An 18,278-nucleotide genomic window follows, 5' to 3' on the forward strand; every position below is an offset into this window, starting at 1 on the left:
AGGAAATGTGGCCCAGCTAAGAGGAAGGAGACAGCCACCACTTAGCACTTCATTCCCATTTGGGCTGCGTGATTGGGAAGGAGAAGAGAGATTAAAAGCAAGAAGTGAGAAAAGCATCTCGGGATTTGGAAGAAGGAGGGGAGGAGGAGGAAGTTTCATAGAAGATGCGTGATTTAGTTTCATTAAGTCATGGGAGCTCTTTCTTTTGTCTTTAAATGACATTTCCAATTAGAATTCATCTGAACCAGAAGAAAAATCTAGACAAAGCTATATGGACTTACGTAAGCAGGAACATCATGGAAAGAGGCTAGTGTCCGTTCACAGAAATCAGAAGAACTGTGGGCCGTGGTCAGGATGTTCTTCCATGTCGGGGGCTATTTCTCACATTTCCCTGCACTGTGAAGTGAGTGTCACAGAATATGCCAAGCAGTTTCTGGATCTCTGAGGCTGCCTTGGCTGGCATTTTATTTAGCTTGTGACATTTATGACTGTTCATATTCTGGTGGGCCTCGATACTGCCCAAACCTGCAGTTGTCACTGAATTTCAAATATGTTTGGATACCCCTTTGTTCTCATTGCCACCTCATGGCCGCCATTCCTGACCAGCTCGAAATAGCTGAACGTGTGTATTCCAGAGCTGCCTCCCTGCATCTGTGAAGGTGGCAGCTTCTCACAGAGCTGTGGGCATGTTTGTACGAGGCCCCCATCCGCGCAAGGCTAGAGGAGAACCTTTCCGGAGCAGGAACTGAGAAGCGCCCACATGCAGACGGCGATTCGGAGCTCCAGAATGTAACCTTTTATTTCTCGTTGAACTTAACTCAGCAGCCATTTAAAGTAGAGGTCACAAACTCAGATAACTACAGGGTTCCGGGTAGATGTAAACAAGTCAAGTAAATGAGTGGAGTGGGTTGGGGATAAAGTAATGGGGAGTGGTGAGGGCTGGGCAAACTGGAGAATATATGGCTGCTATATGAAGAAGGCTGGCACTCAGCTCCAGAAGCTGGTGTCATGCGGGAACGCTGGCACAGCATTGCCAGATGTGCTGGTTTTTTTGTGAGATCTCTCGATTATTCAGTATTGGCCCAGAGCAAACAGTTTCGCCAAGTGAAAGCAGCCATGGGCCAGGTCCACTCGTTTGTAAAGCATGATTTGGAATCACCTATGACAAGGCTGCTTCTAGTACACTGATTTGCGAAAGTAATTAGTTTTATAGCTCCCATGATCCTGAAATCCCCCTAAATGGCATTCGTATCAAATAAGGCCAAAGGGGCGAGCTCCCCACTCCTTTCATGTGCAGCCATTTTGCTAAGTGGCTCTTACCAGCCATCGCTGTGGAGCTCCTCAGCCTCTTCCAAGCATGGCCTGGTCCTTCTTGGGGATTGGAAATTGCGCTCTCACTCATCTTCCAGCTAATTGCTTTAATGCATCCTGAATGTATCTAGGCTGCCGCCCCTAACCACTGGGTCATCATTTATTCACAGGCCTGAAGTCCCTTAAGCAGCCTCCTGCTGGCCCTCACGCTGCAGGGGGTTAATGTAGTCTGGTTAGTGAGTCAAAAAGAAAGATGACATCATTTTCATGTCAGAAATGAGGATGTGTGTTTGTGTACGTAAAGGTTAGGGAGTGCAGAGACAGGAACACCGAGACCGCTTCTCTTATAAGGTGGCCGTGTGTTGTCGCCCCCCCCACCTCGCCGTTCGCTTTCAATCCAATCTGGCTTCTCCCAAGTGAGTTATTAATATGGGACACAGCCTGGCTTCCTCCCTTCTGTCTCCTCATATAAATCCAACTAATTAATTTACTTTAACAAGAGGAATCTTTTTCTATCTCTTTTAATCTTTGTCGTTCAGCTTAGGTTCTCTTAATTCAAACCCAAGACACTCTCACAATCTCACGTAGAACCTTTCCTGTGAGGCCAGGGGTACGAAGACCTCTTATTTTGCATCATCAGCTCCATCGCCATAAACTGGAAGAAAAGGCATCTTAAGGGGCTATCAAATGAGAAGACAGGTTAGAGGGCAGGTAAGAGCTAGAAATCACACTCTGTCTGGTCCAATTAATGAAAGGAAAATGGAAAATCCCTGCTGGAAATTGGACATTCTGAAGAGATTTACAAATGCTTTTTAGAAAGCTCCACTACATGTGTTCATACAATCCCACGGAATGGTGGCATAAGAAGGCCTACTCTTAAACAATTACTTATTCAAATCTCTGCCTCCTTTCTGTGTATGAATGGAAAACCCCGCTAAAATACACGCCATGTGTTGCCAGTTTGGAAAATCCGCCCCCTGCCTCCAGAAGCCGAGGCATCCGGGCTGTGCTGGTTTCAGCGTTGCCCAGTTTTCTGTAACGCGGTGCTATAGAACAAGGTCGATCTGGCAGGCAAGATTTAGGTCAGATGACAAAGGTGAGGTCCGGGCAAGGCAAGGTCATTTGAAGACCTGTTCTCATCAGCAGCAGGAAGGTGTGGGGCTGATTTTGAAAGTAAATGAGGGCTGGTGGAACGTCCCAGATCATTCCTTAGAGCGCCTTTAATTCTTTCCTTAGTACTTCAACGAATTTTCCTGCTTGGTGGAAAGTGTCAATGCTTGCCTTTCAAAAGCCAAAAAAAAAAAAAAAAAAAAAGAAAAGAAAAAGCGCCTTGCTGCTCGTTTGCGCACTTGCTAGGAGAGAGGAGTCAGGAACGGCTAATGAATGCGCCAGCTGTGTATAGAAAATCAGCCAAGCTCTGCTGAGATCCTTGTTCTAGACTGCCTGTGGGAAACAGGAGCACGGCTTCTACCAAGATGTGAATAAAGAGCCAGGGGAACGAAGGTGAGGCTATCCTGGGACGTTAGTTAGACAAGAACCCCACCTCGAGGCAAAGCGGCCACAATTCCGATGTTACCTTCTGATAGTCTGGTAGCACCTCAAAATACAGGCAACCCCCGCTCCCCCCCCCCCCCCCCCCCCCCCCCCCCCCCCCCCCCCCGCCAACCACCACCACCACTGGCCTTTTTAGGACCTGAGACTTTTTAAACTCCACGTTCCAGGATTTGAGGACTAAAAAGCTGTGTTACTTCTTTAGGTTATGTTTCCTCCCTCTCTCTCCCTCCCCCCCTCCCCTCCCAGCCTTCTTCTCCTTCTCTTTTTTCCCCCTCCAGCTATATTGAATTATAATGGACAAAACTGTAATATATTTAAAGTGTACAGCAATGTATACGTATACATTGTGAAAGGATTCCCACCATCAGAATAACTAAAATACTCATAGCCTCACATATTTTATTTGCTTTTTTGGGGGGGGAGGGGTAAGAATGTTTAAATTCTATTCTCTCAGCCAATTTCAATTTTTACAGTATTATCAACTATAGTCACGTTATACATTAGATCTTCAGGCCTCATTCATCTTGTAACTGAGAGTTTGTACCCTATTACCAGCTGGCGACCAGTCCCTGGCAACCACCATTCTACTCTTTCTGTTTCTATAAGTTCAGTAATTTTTTTTTTTCCAGATTCCACATATAACTGATACTATGCAGTATATGGTATTTGCTTTTCTCTGTCTGGCTTCTTTCACTTAGCATAATGCCCTCCAGTATTACCTTTGTCACAGATGGCAAGATTTCCTTTTTTTTTTTTTTTTTTTTTTTTAGTATTCCATTGTCCGTAGACCACGTTTTCTGTATCCATTCATATGTCGACTGACAATTGGGTTGTCACCACACCTTGGCTATCAGGAAGAAGGCTGCAGTGAACATGAGAGAACAGATATCTTTTTGAGATTATGATTGTGTTTCCTTCGGATAGATACCCAGCAGTAGAATTGCTGGATCATAGCATAGTTCTATTTTTAATTTTTGAGGAGCCTCCATGCTGTTTCCTATTGTGGCTGCATCAATTTACATTCCTGCCAGCAGTGCACAAGGGTTCCCTTTTCTCCACATCCTCGCCAGCATTTGTTATCTCTTGTCTTTTTGATAATGGACCTCCTAACAAGTGTGAGGTGGTATCTCATTGTGGTTTTGATTTGCATTTCCCTGGTAATTAGTGATTTTGAGTACCTTTTCATATGCCTGTTGGTCTTTTATATCTTCTTTGGGAAAATGTCTATTCAGGTCTTTTGTTTATTTTTAATTAGGTTATTTGTGAGGTTTTTTGTTTTTGTTTATGTTTTTGTTATTGAGTCATAATGAGTCCCTTGTATATTTTGGATATTAACCTCTTATCTATTGGATGGATGTACGGTTTTCAAATATTTTTCTCATCCCATAGGATGCCTTTCCTTTTGTCTGTGGTTTACTCTGCTGTGCAGCGGTTTAGTTTGATGTAGTCCTGCTTGTTTACTTTTATTTTTGTTGCCTTTGCTTTTGTTTTCCAGTCCAAAAAATCATTACTGAGACCAATGTCACGGAGCTTACCAACTGTTTCCTTCTAGGAGTTTTATGCATTCAGGTCTTACATTTAAGTCTTTAATTTGCATTTAAGTTTTGAGTTGATGCTGTGTATGACATAAAGTAGGAGTCCAGTTTTATTCCTTTCTCCTTTTTAATACTATACACAACCTAGCTGCCTTTTGAGTAAAATGGATCAAAATCCCACTGTGTGTGAACTTAAGGATGACTGCTATCGTATGTCCACATTCATGTGCATTTGTGAAGTGAAAAATACAGTTTACCCTTTGTGTAGCTCTTCTGCACATTCACTTCTATAGAAATAATAGCTACTGTTTATTGAGCCCTTAGTATGCACAAAGCCCCAAACTAAGGGCTTGGCATGTATTTCCTTATTTAGCGCAATTACTAAAACTGGGAGAAGTGAAATATCTTCTTTTTGTATTCCAGTAATTCTTTATTAATGGATTACTTCATAGATAAGATTATGCTGCTATACCTAGCCTGAGCCCACATCATAACTATTGCCAAAGATAAAATTGTTTAGCTACATAAATATTATTCTTATTCTAGAAGAAAGAGAGGAAATGTATTTTCTAAAACAGGGAGTCCGTGCCCATTTGGGGGAAGTTTGCTCACAAGGGACTTGGATGCCTCAAGGTGAATTAAATTCTTTGCTCTCAAAGCTTGGTCTTGGTCGAGCTACTTAATCTCTTGTGCTCTAATTTCCTAGTCTGTAAAATGAGACTTAATGGGCTTATGTAAGGGGTGTAGAACAGTGTATGGCATATTGTAAGCATTCAACGAGTGTTAGTTATTATCATCGTCATTATTAAATCATCACAACATTCTGGAGAAGGTGTTTTTATCCTCATTTTGCAGATGGAGAAACTGAGGCAAAAAGATTTAACAATTTGCTCAAGTTGATATAGTCAGTCAGCGATGGAGGCAATGATTCTAACCCTAGGTCACCCTCGGTCCAGAGCTTACAACTAAGATTCAATGTTGCTACATTACAGCAGGTAATATCTGGTCGTGGCTGTATAGAATACAATTTCTTTCTCCTGTAGGAAACCTGAGCTGTAAAGCAAATATAAAATGTCCCGAAGACTGGACACATGTCATATGAGAAGCATTTTCGATCCCTCTGATAGAAAGGGAGTGCTTAATTACCATGTGCCACTGCTGTTAACCTCTGCAAATAAGTCTAATTATCACAGATTAATGAACAGAGCTTAGGCACATCTAAAGGGGCTTTGCTGAGGGGTTTTCATTTCTGCATTTCATTATCTCCGTAAACGCTGTTGTTCCCAATGCACACGGTTATGGGACTTTTATTATTTTTTTTTAGCTGCGCTCTGTGAAATATCAACAACAGTGCCTGTGAAATAGCTCAGGGCAGGGATCGCTTTCCAGGAAATCTTTAGGAAGCCCGTAAGTTGGGTGGCTGCTGCTTCTCTGTTTACTGATGAATCATGCCACGTTGGTTCGTAGGGAATAAAGCTTAGACAGTTGCTAAGGAAACAGGATGAGATTTTGGAAATACTGTGGTGAAATTTCCAGGAAAAATCAATGCCTTAGTCAAGAGTCAGGTTAAGCCTTCTCTGCATCAGGGTAAGTAGCAACAATTCAAATACAGCTTTAAAGATTCACTGCTGTCGGCACCATGAGTTAAAACCACATACACCATGTCGAGATTCTCAGGATCGTTTTGTATGAATAGAAGTAACCGTGTTTGCTGTACCTATACTGGAAAGTGCCCATCCTGCTGGTTCGTAGATCAGAGTTGTGCTTGGCAGCCATCTTTAAATATGCCTGTGAGCTCAGAAAGTCCTTGGTGAGGACCTTGGGAATCTCAATGTCATATGTGGCTAGAGAGCAAGCTGGCAGCTAGCAAAGGGCTTCAGCCATGCAGAGGCTGGGACCTAAGGAAGATCTTGGGTGCAATCCACTAGACACGTTTCATTAATAAATGATTAGATGTGCAAATCTTGTCAGTAGAGATTGCTATCACAGAATTAATGAAATAAATAATGAAACATTTCCCATGTTTCTGCTGGCTTTCAGAGCAGAGTAGATCTCTCTGCCTTTGCTGCAATTTATGGCTGTCTCTTTGATCAACTCCTGCGGAGTTCAAGGAATGATTTTACTGCTTCCAACACCTGCCTTCGGCTTTTAGGCTTGCCTTTTTTTTTTTTTAACTTGACTTTTCATATCATTTTGTGCTTCAAACACAAAAGTTCCCCAGGATACTTTCAGATAAAGAAATCCAACAGGGTAAATAATCTGCAGTGAAGAAAATCTGAATCGTACTTGGAGAAAATCCATTTGGTTAGAAAAGGGGAGGGATTTTTACTTACCAATGAACACAAAAAGGTTCATGGTTTTATTTGAATGTCTCCATTCTGCAGAGCCTAACGCCCAGAGCACTTCCAAATCCAGAAGCAAACCCAGATACCACCCAGTGTGGATTACCCAGCAGGAAGATGAAGCATATGCTCAGGACATTAGCCAGGCAGGGTAGCTCACATTTCTTTTGTTAAAAAAAAAAAAAAAAAATCAGATATTTGATATCTCAAAGAAAGTATTAAAATAGTCATGGAGAAATCAGAACGTTGCTGGGTTTCTTTATACTTATTTTCTGACTTAATATTATTTTAATTTAAATTACTATTAGGAGAAGGAGGGGCTGGAGCCCCAACGTGTATTCATTCACTGTATGGGACCTTACAAAGGCTTCATGCACCCTGGTAATTATGAGATGTCTTCCTTGACCAACACCAGTCAAAAGGTGATAATAGCCATTGCCCATGTGCCTGACACTTGGGTAATATTTCAGAGATTGATACTCTATTATACTAATACAGATCTATAAACATATTTTCAATTTTCTCCCTCTGCATCCCTACCCAGTTTATGAATGGGCACACACAGACACAAACTTACCATTTCTTGGAAATCACAGTGAATCCAAAGGTCAGGGGTCTAATGAATTGTTTGGCTCCTGGACTTACCTTCTTGGGAGTTGCCATTGTGTTCATTTTGTTTTCGCCATTGAAAAGGTTACAATAGAACCAAGTTCAAATTCATCCAATTTTAAAAAATCCAATTGAAAAATGTATCTTCGAGTGTCTTTATCTTTTCTAGCTTCATCCTATGGCACAGCAGTTCCATAGGAAAAACACATGGGACATTTCCTGTCTATATGATTTAGATTATTTCTTCCCTTACCAGGAAACTTCTTAGTAGAAAATGACTTGAAAATGCAGTGAATTGTTAAGCTGAGGAAACAAAGTGAATGCTAAAATTGTAAGGATCAGAATAAAATAAAAAATAAAAACTCCCCTTTGAGCTCGCAGAGGAGGTATAGGGCCTATCTACAGAAGGATAAGTATTATTTTGCTTTAACTTTATGATACATCTTTTCACTTATCCCTTATAATTGGTTAGTTCTCTAACAGGAGTATATGTAGTTGGTTCTCCTCTCCAAGATAAGAATTAGATTTTATTATCACATTTTTACTGCATTTCATTGATTTTAAGATGCACAATTTTTACACATTTTGTCATTTCTGAAACCGGGAGCCATATCATAATTACCATCATTGGGCAGCATTTGTGACGTGGCTTTAATACTATACTTAGGCATCGAAACTTTCTGAATGGGGCCAGCTACTGCAAAGGAAATCCCAGAGGCGGCAAGAGACTCTGCATCACCAGTGTGCTTAATGGGTAGAAAATGTGGACATTGATGACAGTGGTTCAGGTATAAAATAGAAGCCACAGATTGCAAAACTGTAGTATGACTGGCAAAGTAGACTAACTATCCAAACCATGCAGAGTGAACTAAGGTTAAAGTGTATTAACACCGGCTTGTTCAGACCCATTCGTTTCAAGGTAAAACCACTGACTTTCAGCAACTCATCTCATTTCAAAATCTGACCTATCCCTGCCAAGCCCTCACTTACTCTCTTCTGCCTCAAACCACCCTAAGACTACCCACAGATTGCCATCAACCCTACAACTTGCCTTCCCTGCCCCCCTTTTGAACTCTCTTCTGCCTCAAACCACCCTAAGACTACCCACAGATTGCCATCAACCCTACAACTTGCCTTCCCTGCCCCCCTTTTGAAAACACTGCGGAGACTCTATCAAGGTGGTGCTTTCTCTTGCTCAGCAAGTTTAATCAACCCTGTTTTGTGTGATCAGCATTTTCCCCTGGTGGTCTTGGTACAGAACTTTGATAATGCAAAAAGAAATTCAGTAGAATCAGGCACTAATGCTAAACAGTTTGGGGAAAACCTTAAAGTATTTCACTTACATTTCCCTTTTAATGTGCACACAAAAGTAATATATGATGCAATACATACCTAATAAGTTCGAAAGAACTTTTGCAAAAGTATCAAAAGAAAAACTGCAAGTAAAAGTAGTCTATTGACATTAATTTTTCTTTCTTGGTGACACATAAAATAATTCCGTATCATACAATGGATGGCATTTTGCATTTAATAAAATATGTTAATAATAGCTAGCTAGCTAACTTTTACCGGACATTAATCATGAGCCATGAACTGTGCTAAGTGCTTTACCTACACTAACTCATTTAATTTTTATAGCCTTGCTAGGAGGTAGGTCTTATGATTACCCTCATTTTATAGATGTACAAACTGAGGTATGGAGCAGGTCCATAGTTGCTTTGAGTTATATACCTAATAAGTGATGGAGGAGTTAGGGCTCAGGTCCAGGTACTGTGCCTCTGTTAAACTAGGATTGGAGGGGAGAAATAGTGCTTGCAGCACTATTTTCTTAAAACTGGCAGAAAGCATTAATTAGAATGATAGTGCTTGCACAAGGCATGTACTAAATTTTGGGATTTGGGCTTTTAAGGGTAATAAATTAACCAGCTCTTTGGTGCTCCTGGAAGTCAAATTGTTTCCCCCAGGTACTTAAGAGAAGGTGCATTCTGAACCTAAAATATTTGCCAGCTTATTATATATTTTTTTTCCTAAAAAAAGAGAGTCCCTTGGTGTTCAAAGTCATATATCAGGGTTAAAAAACAAGCAACCAAATGAAAACAAACCCAGCACTTGGGTCATCCATTTAAGTCACTGCTTGACAGCTGTTCTGGGAATGGCTGTTGCCACGGGTTACTGCAGAGCACTCAGTATCTCAGCCCTACCCATCACTTCCAGGCTGGGCTCCTGTCTCTCTAGAGAGATGACCCTTCCTTCCTTTCCCCAACCCCACTCCCACCCCCATCTTGCTGGTTCATATGAAAGATTTTTTTTTTTTCCTTTAAAAGAGAAATGAAATTATATGCTGAAAATTCTGTAGATGTCGCCTAGGGTATTTTCTGCCTTTGATGCTTTTGTCGCCCTGTTTTTCCTTGTAGATCACAGCATCAGCACTGCTTTCTCTGTAAACCTCAACACAGGGCTCCAACCCGCTGCCTTTTGCAGGTGGGGCCACAGTCGGGCATTGTCCACCAATGAATGTGCCAATCTAGATGTTGAGCAATTAATATAGTTTTAATTGGACTCTTCAGGTTGTTGGCTATGGCTGTGTTTTCAGGACTTTCGTTGTCTTTGTTCTTGCTTTCTTTTCTTTCTCTCTTATCCTATGCACATATTCTTATTGATCAAGAGATTTGACTAAGATGCACTGATTTTTCTTCTACCATCTGCTTCCTACCCTTCACATCCCGAAGGTTTCAGAAATACTTTAAAATGCCATTTCACCCCTACTTCTATGTTTTAGAAAAGGGGGCATTGAGGAAGAACATCTTAGTTAAGTGCTATTTATTAAAAATGTACATGCAAAATACCAGCACTACATATAATCTATGAGGCTAATTGTGTTTAAAGTTTATTAGTAAAGCCTTCAAAATCATGAAACATTCTTGTCATCTATTACACTTAACAAAAAAGATAATTTGTGGGAAGCGCTTTGAGTTTCTTATAAGAATTTTAGAATATTAACATCCTCTGGTTTAAGGTATTAGTTAATATTTAAGAATCATAGCTTCCATTGTTGCTTTGAGTCAAATCGAGTCTTGTCAAATATGTCATTGGTTTCTCTGACATTTTATAAAAAGGAATTTGCTACCCATTACATTACTTCTTCTTTGCCTTTTCTTCCTGTCACCTGCCCCCCAACCATTATTTTCTAGTCAGCACATGCCCCTTTTCTATGGGTTGCTTATAGATTATTAAGAAAAAAGATGTAAACTCATAGAGAGGATTAAGGTAGACACAGCTGGTATCAACAAAAACAGAGAGAGATGAAAGACTATTGAGCAGGTCTGAATGGAGTGCCCGTGGGGCTTTCTCGTGACTCATCCTTAACCTTTACCCTCCCAAACCATGCCTAAGGCAAGTAAACAGCTTTTCAAAGCAGGCTACCTTCTGGGACTCTTCGTACATTTTCATTTTAATCTCTTTGCAAAGTGGTCAAAAATAAATGTCCCTATGAAGAGAAGTACTACAGTACTGACAAAAGTTGAATTTGAAGTGACATAGAATCACACTCTGTTACCTATCACATAGAGGGTCCTAAACTGCTTATCGGTTTATTCCTAATAAAGAGGAAAGGAAACAATCTTCAATGAGTGTTTTAAACATCTCTGAGTCATTCAAATGGTTATGTGGGCCTTTGAAAATATTGCCTGGAGGCATTATGGGTGATTTAATTTTTTCTTTGTATTTTGCAGATTATCTATAATGAGCATGCATTACTTCTATAATCCACAAAAAGATTTTCAATGGAAATGGAACTACAGTACAAATTTTTGAATATGATAATACCACTCACTGAGTTGCTTTTATAAATGAATGGAATAAAGAAAGTCAAATTATTTAATAATGTAGATAAACTGTCATATACTTAAGAAGTATTTTCTGATATAAAAGATGAGTTAAAGATGGACTGAAATGTTTCTTAGTTACCAGATCAAGATTATAGCCAAAACCACATAACACCTCTCCCTTTGTGTATCACTCAGCCCAAAAAGAAAAAAGACATTTTTCTACCTACACCTGTGGTTTGCAAGTTATAAGCAATTTTTGTAATTAGATACACTCAGCTGTGTGAAAAGAAACACGAGACCCCCAAATCATTTAACCTATAAAACTGCAGTCAGTATTGGCTAACAAATAGGATTTTTGGAACTGCACACCGGAAAGATGTGTGGGCAGAGATCTGTAACCATCCTTCCTTCTCATTTTCAGTGATTTGTTGTTGTTGTTGTTGTTGTTGTTGTTGTTGTTTGTTGTTCTTACAGTACCACTTCCTTTATTTAAGGTTCAGTTATGTTAAATATTGAAAATATAGATAAGGGAGTTAACTAGTTCTTGGGGTCAATCCAGAGAGACGAGGAAACAGGCCTGTTCTCATGTTGTATGAAAATGACTTCAGACAATCATTTATCCAGTGAAGTACATACACATTGGCAGGGAAAACCTACCCAAACAAAACAATAAATCTTATTTCAGTTAAAGCAAACTGTTGAAAAATCTAATAGAGAAATATGTTCCAAGTGCTAGTTACACTAAATCCTGACCATCCAGCTTTTTACAGACTTGCAAATCAAATTGCTTTATGGTTAGAAGAGCATTTAATACAGTGTGACCATTTTTAAGTTAACATTTTGTATTCACGATGATTAATGACACCATATTGTATTTCAATTACTACAAGATACTTCTCTGTAATAAACGATGGCAATAATATTCACATTAAGTCAATAAAATGCATCTTCAAAGTGTGATGTATAAGTGCCATTATTATAGTATAAGTTGATCACATCATACAATGAATTATCAACAGGGTAACAGGAAACCTCTATACCAAAGCATATATTTTCATTTTAGTGCACAGGGATTTTGGCAGATTACCCTCATTAGTATTAATAGTAGTCAAATGCAAATCTTCACACATTAGCGAGAGGGCTGCTCCTTCTCCCCACAGACTAGCTACACTATTCTCTCTTCAAACTGCATTCTGGTAAGTCCAAGTGTGAGAAACCAGCTTACTTCTCAGACCATTCAAGTTCAAAGGAAAATAGGTGCGACAAGTTACTTAACAATTTATATTCTGGAAAACCAATACTTGGGGAAAACAAGTCCCAAATAATAGCTATTTGTTTTCCAAAAGGGGCTATCCACTTGAGGGAAGGAGTTTGAGCATCATGAAACTTGGAAAAGCTTCTGGATGATAAATCCGTGGCTTTTAAATTTGCTCTGAATGGTGTCTGGTTATAGAAATAAGGTCACCGATGGACCGAAAAGCTCAGTAAGGTAGGCATTGGGGAGAAGGTAGTGAAGGTAGGTGGGTTCTGCCCTCACCCCCATCTGCTCTCCTGCTTCTTCCTACGTGGTCTCAGCTGAGTTGGTTACTGTGGAAGGGTGACTGAAGTAGAGACACCCTTAGATTGGTGTCAGGAGTGAGGGCCAAAGCCACAGCTCTAATGACACCCAAGAACTTCGTATTTGGAGCTGCACTCTGCTTAGAGTGGTGGCTGCAGGAGGGAGTGAGTATCAGATGAAAGAGCAATGTTTGTCAGGAGCAGCAATGTTTGTCAGTACAGCTGTTCCCTGCACGTTTGGGCAGACACGCAATTGTCTGATTGCATTTCCATAACAGTTACACACAGATACGGTCTGCAGACTATAGGGAGGGCAACACACTCTCCTTTTCTTCTACCAGTTCAAAAAATTATTATTTTTTAAACGAAATTCTTTTTTTCAGACCTCATGACACCAGGTAATTACTAGTGATATTATGGAATCAAGTGACTTTTTAAATAACCTTAGATGTATTCCCTAAAATTGGTCATTAGAAGGAAATGGAGTCACTGGTTTGACTGATAAACATCAGAATAAGAGGCCCTGTTTACAACCCAAAGTCATCAAGGAAGAATTCCAAAATAGGGAGAGACATCAGAGAATAATGGCAATGCCAATAAGCAGCAACATGCGATGAATACAGATTCCAGAATATGCTTAAATTAAATTCACATCATCAAAATTTGGGTTCGCTACACATGAATGCCTTTGTCATGTGACTCTGTATAGTAAAAACAAACACACAGTGAGATCCATGTAGTCAAATCCTGTTACCTACCGATAGCTGTGGTTTCAAGTCTTAAGTGAATTCTGAGACAACTGTGAGGATGTTAGCCTCCTGGGGCCTCAGTTTCCTCATTTTGCAGTAGAGATGATGCCTGTCATCCAAGATTCAATCCACCAGGTACATGGAGGTCCTTACACACTTTATAAGTTCAGACTTCATACTAAATTCTAAAAAACAAAAGTTTTATGTGTTTGTAAGTTGATGTCAAAACTCATTTGGTGCCAAAGCCTGAACTGAACTGACATGAGGCTATTTACTAGCTCTGTTTAATCCCACTTAGTGTGATTTGCTGCAGACATATTATTGCACTGAAATTAATTAATGTATCTAAAATCCAAAAATTCTGAATTTGAGAGCACATCTGGGTTATGGGGTTCTGAGAGGAGATTGTGACGATGATGATGAAGATGATGATGCATACTCCCAACACTTTCATCTCTCGTTAGCTTGTTTCTTTCTTCTCCTTACAATATTTGGTTCTTGACTTCTGGCACCTTTGCCGCCTAATGACCTCCCTGTATTGTTCCTTTGTTGCCACTGCGACACGGTTTCTGAGAAGAGCCATCCACCCACTTTCTTTTGGTTCCTGGTACTACTCTGCACACCCCTGGTTTTGATTTGTCTTACCCTCTGGTGCTCTGGGCCCAACTGTCAGTGGCTTCTGGGAATGAGGAACTAGACTATATATTTGTCAGATGGATCAGGACAAAGACTCTGTTGTTCAATTTGGCTGGGAAAAACAGATGGCTTGCTTAGTAAGGATGGAAGAAAGACATGGAGGGTAAGGACAATTCATCTTATAAAATAGAATCCATTCACACACTGGTACCTTTTTCTTTTTCTTATTCATTATGATTCATTGTATATAAAAAGGCTCCCTTTGAACAACATGCTTTGTGGTATGAATTTAATTATCAGAAACAGGAATGCCATGGGAACTCCATGGATGTTGTCTAGAAAGGGGTTCCCTCCTTTTGGTACTCCAACATGTGAGGTGGGCAGGGCTCTTCGGTCTCTGCCCCAGTGAGGTGAAGGTTCTATCTCTATCCATTGACATATGGCCATAGCCCAAGGAAACTTTCTTATTTTCAAGAACCTTCCTCAGGCATCTAGAACAATCCTAGACTGCCTTGAGGACAGGCCTCTGCTGGAGATATTCACTGATGGCTTTACTTCAGCTACCGCTGACCCAGCATCAAGGACACTAAAATCTTCTGGGTCCAAGTTCCTCATATTGTTTAAAGATATTTTCTTCCAGAATTCATCAATCAAGGTGTTTGGGGGAAATGTGCATGTTTTGAACTGCATCCAAAAGAAATGAATCAAAAGGCTTTGTTGTAAGACAATTGCACCTGTAAGGTGGTCCCTTGGTTTGGAAATGAAGGATATCCTCATTTAACTACAAAAATAAAACAAACACGAGAAAGAAGGAGTTCAAGCATGGCAATACGTACTTTGCAGCATAAACTACATGGGAAATAGGTGTCAACTACAGGGTTTAGTGGAGAAGGAGACTAGTTTGGGTTGGAGTATCAAGAAGACATTTATGAAGGACGCTGTATTTGAAGTAGGCCTTAAAATGTTTGCACCTTTGGATGATGGAGAAGGAATAGAGATGAAGGGGGGAAGAACGATATGAATAGTGAACAGTAATGAAATGGAGGTGGGATGGGAAGGTACTTAAGGTCTGAGAGTAAAAGGCCATGAATGAGAGGCCCAAGTGTTTGGTATTTGTCTTATATGCTGGTCTTGGTCCGATCTTGGAACAGAAGATGTTGCTGCTTTATTTTAGTTAGAGAAACTTGAAATAAGTTATTGAGCATAGTAAAGAGGGAATCAATTGATTATGCAAAATAGTTTTAAAATAATTTAAGCTCTTTGTATGCATTATCTTGATTATTTTAACAACCCTAAAGGTAGTTATTTACTGTATCTGTTTTTCAGATGAGGCTTGGAAATGTAAAATAATGTGTCCAAAGTCACACAGCTAGGGAGTGTCTGGTCCAGAACTTGAACCCAGATTTATTTGCATCCAGAGTTGAATTCTTATCTACAATAAACTGATGATTGCAATAATTCAGTTGTTAGATTATAATGACCACTATTAAAGTAATAACAGTGGGAATAAAAATGAAGGCTGGAGGCGAGAGATTTTGTAGAGGAAATATCCACAAACCTACTGACCGAATGTGAGTGGCAAAGTGAGAACAAGGCAAAGATCTGATTTCACTGCTCCAGGCCTAGGTGTTTAGGAGAATTGTGGTAACATCAGTTGAGAAAAAGTACGGAAGAAGCCTTGGTTTGGAGAAACAGATTATGAATTATTAATGAAGCCACAATCAACTGGCCTCTAATTCTTTCTTCTATCTTTATCCTCTGTCTTATCTTCACTATCTGTCCCCTTTATTACTAGCATCTACTGCAAGACCGTAAGACACTCCTTTTTGTCTTATGCTGAGTCCTGTAAGATAAGGCTTTTACAATGTGTATGAGTGAGGTGAGAGTAGAGAGGGAGGAGGGGTAATTAGTATTTAATGAGGATCCTCAACAGAATTTATTCTCAGTCCTCAGAATTTATCGTAAGTAGATTTCACTGTAAAAATACTATTATACTTACTTTGCACCATTCTCTCAGTAATGGCATTGGGCCCAAGGTGCAGTTATAGGACCAAATCGCAGTAGGCATTTAAAATTCATGATCTTGCTGCTATATAGCAGAACAATGTAAATTGAAAGGCACAGCCTGGATACCATCTTGTGGTCTTTATAAGGGGAAAATTAGTGGCACTTTGATTCACGAAAGGCTATGACAGGCCTGTGCCTGTGGTGGCACTAATATAGCCATCACTGGAATGCCAAGAGGTAGCCTGCTGTGTTAACAGCTGTCATTTTGTGCCACACTCACATAACTGAAATGTTATGGGCCAATAAAAAAAATAAAAAAAAAAAAGATGCTGCTCTTCTACTTTGGTTATGAGATGCAAGAGTGAGCACTTTGGAAAGCAAGCCACTTTGTTTCCTGCTAAAACATGCCTGTCTAAATGGCCAGTTTCTATGGTGGAAGACATTTTGTAAACATGTCCAGGTCAGCATTTCTTTGTCGGTGAGTCTTGCTAGAGTATTGTCCTTAGAGCTGGATACTGGGCAAGCAGGGGAAACAGACTTAGGATGGAGTTACTTTAACATTTTCATCCGGATGGTGGCCAAGGTGACCCTGAGAGGCGAAGTGCAGCGATGCAAAAAGCCTGAGAAAGAACTGCTTCTGACAAGTTACTTACTCTCAATGTGCCTCGGTCTCATAAAGAAATACCTCGTAATGTTGGTGTGAAGATTAAAATGAGTTAATACTTAAGTCGCACATAAGAACAAAGGGCACACTGTAAAAAAAGTTAGCTATCATTATTCTACTGAAAGGTAAGATCAGTATTTTCTTCCTTGCTATATCTAGAGCATTTAGACAAATGTCTGATACACAGCAGGTACCCAAGAACTATAATGAATGAATGTATAGTGGAATTATAAGAGCTTGTATATAGTCCTGGGGGCCAAATAAGATTTAGATTTTATTAGGGCCGACTTCTAATCAACATCATTTGACAACAAAAATATAAAAAATAAGAGCACCACGGTATTTAGGAACTAGGAACTTCTGTCATACCATCTACCGTACCTCATTGTAAATAAGTAAAGTGAGGTGACACAGTGTGAGGTAACTCACTGAATTGACAAAACTTGCATTAAAATTTAGGTTATTTTATTTCTCAAGAATGCCATAAGCCTGGTGGAACTATCCCAGGTGTAATTTGATCTCAGTCATTTTTTTAAGGAAACTACCTTCTTATAGTTTTCCATGGAAGGAGGTAAACACGGTGAAAAAAGGACCATCTCCTTTGAAGCTATGAGCTAATCCAAAATAGAATCTTCATAATGTTTGTGATATAATTCTACATCTCAGCTCTGGTTCCTGGCCTTGGAATTGGACGTGAGTTAGGATCTCCTCTCTGTAATTTGTGATCTCTGTGACCTTGGGCATATCACTTAACTTCTCTGAGCTCCAGCATATCTCATCTATTAAGTTAGTTATCATTGCAGACTCAAAGGGTCATCATGAGGATTAAATAAGACTAGGTAACTAGAACATTTAGCACAGGGCTGGGCACAAAGTAAGCTCTCAGTAGCAGGAATCCTTATTGTGAATCGTGTTGGTTCTCTCTATAGAATATCTCACTTCACTATCCCTTTTTATCTGTGGGGTTACTACCCCACTGTAGACTCTAGATCTACTACTTGTCTAATACCTCTTTGTCTATCCCCTTTGAGTCCTTCTTCATATAACTGCTAGCTTTGTTAAATACTCTCCCAAACTGTCCATTGGTCCTGATTTCCTATTTCTGTACCAAATCTAGATCATCTGATCTGTTTTTCAAAGGCTTACTTTGCCTCTCTGATCCCTTTCTCATGACTCTCAAAGTATACTTCTCCATTGGTCCATCTCTGCTCTTGGTCCTAACTTCTTCAGGTTCACATACTTGGCTACCCCCTCTATCCAAATCCTACTTATGTTTCAAGGCACAGCTCAAGTTCCAACATTTCCAAAAAGCCTCCTCTGGTTATCCAAGTACTCATTGAGTTACTACTATGAATTCTGATAGTGCTTTTGAAACTTGTGAGGATAGTGCCAGATTTTCACTGCAGTGGGTGTCCATCGACTGTGACTGAAAGTAAATTGCTATAAAACTATAAATGCGATCTTATTTTGGGTGTTTGTATATGATC

The sequence above is a fragment of the Rousettus aegyptiacus genome, unplaced genomic scaffold (assembly GCF_014176215.1).
Source record: "Rousettus aegyptiacus isolate mRouAeg1 unplaced genomic scaffold, mRouAeg1.p scaffold_m13_p_2, whole genome shotgun sequence".
Lineage (NCBI taxonomy): Eukaryota > Metazoa > Chordata > Mammalia > Chiroptera > Pteropodidae > Rousettus > Rousettus aegyptiacus.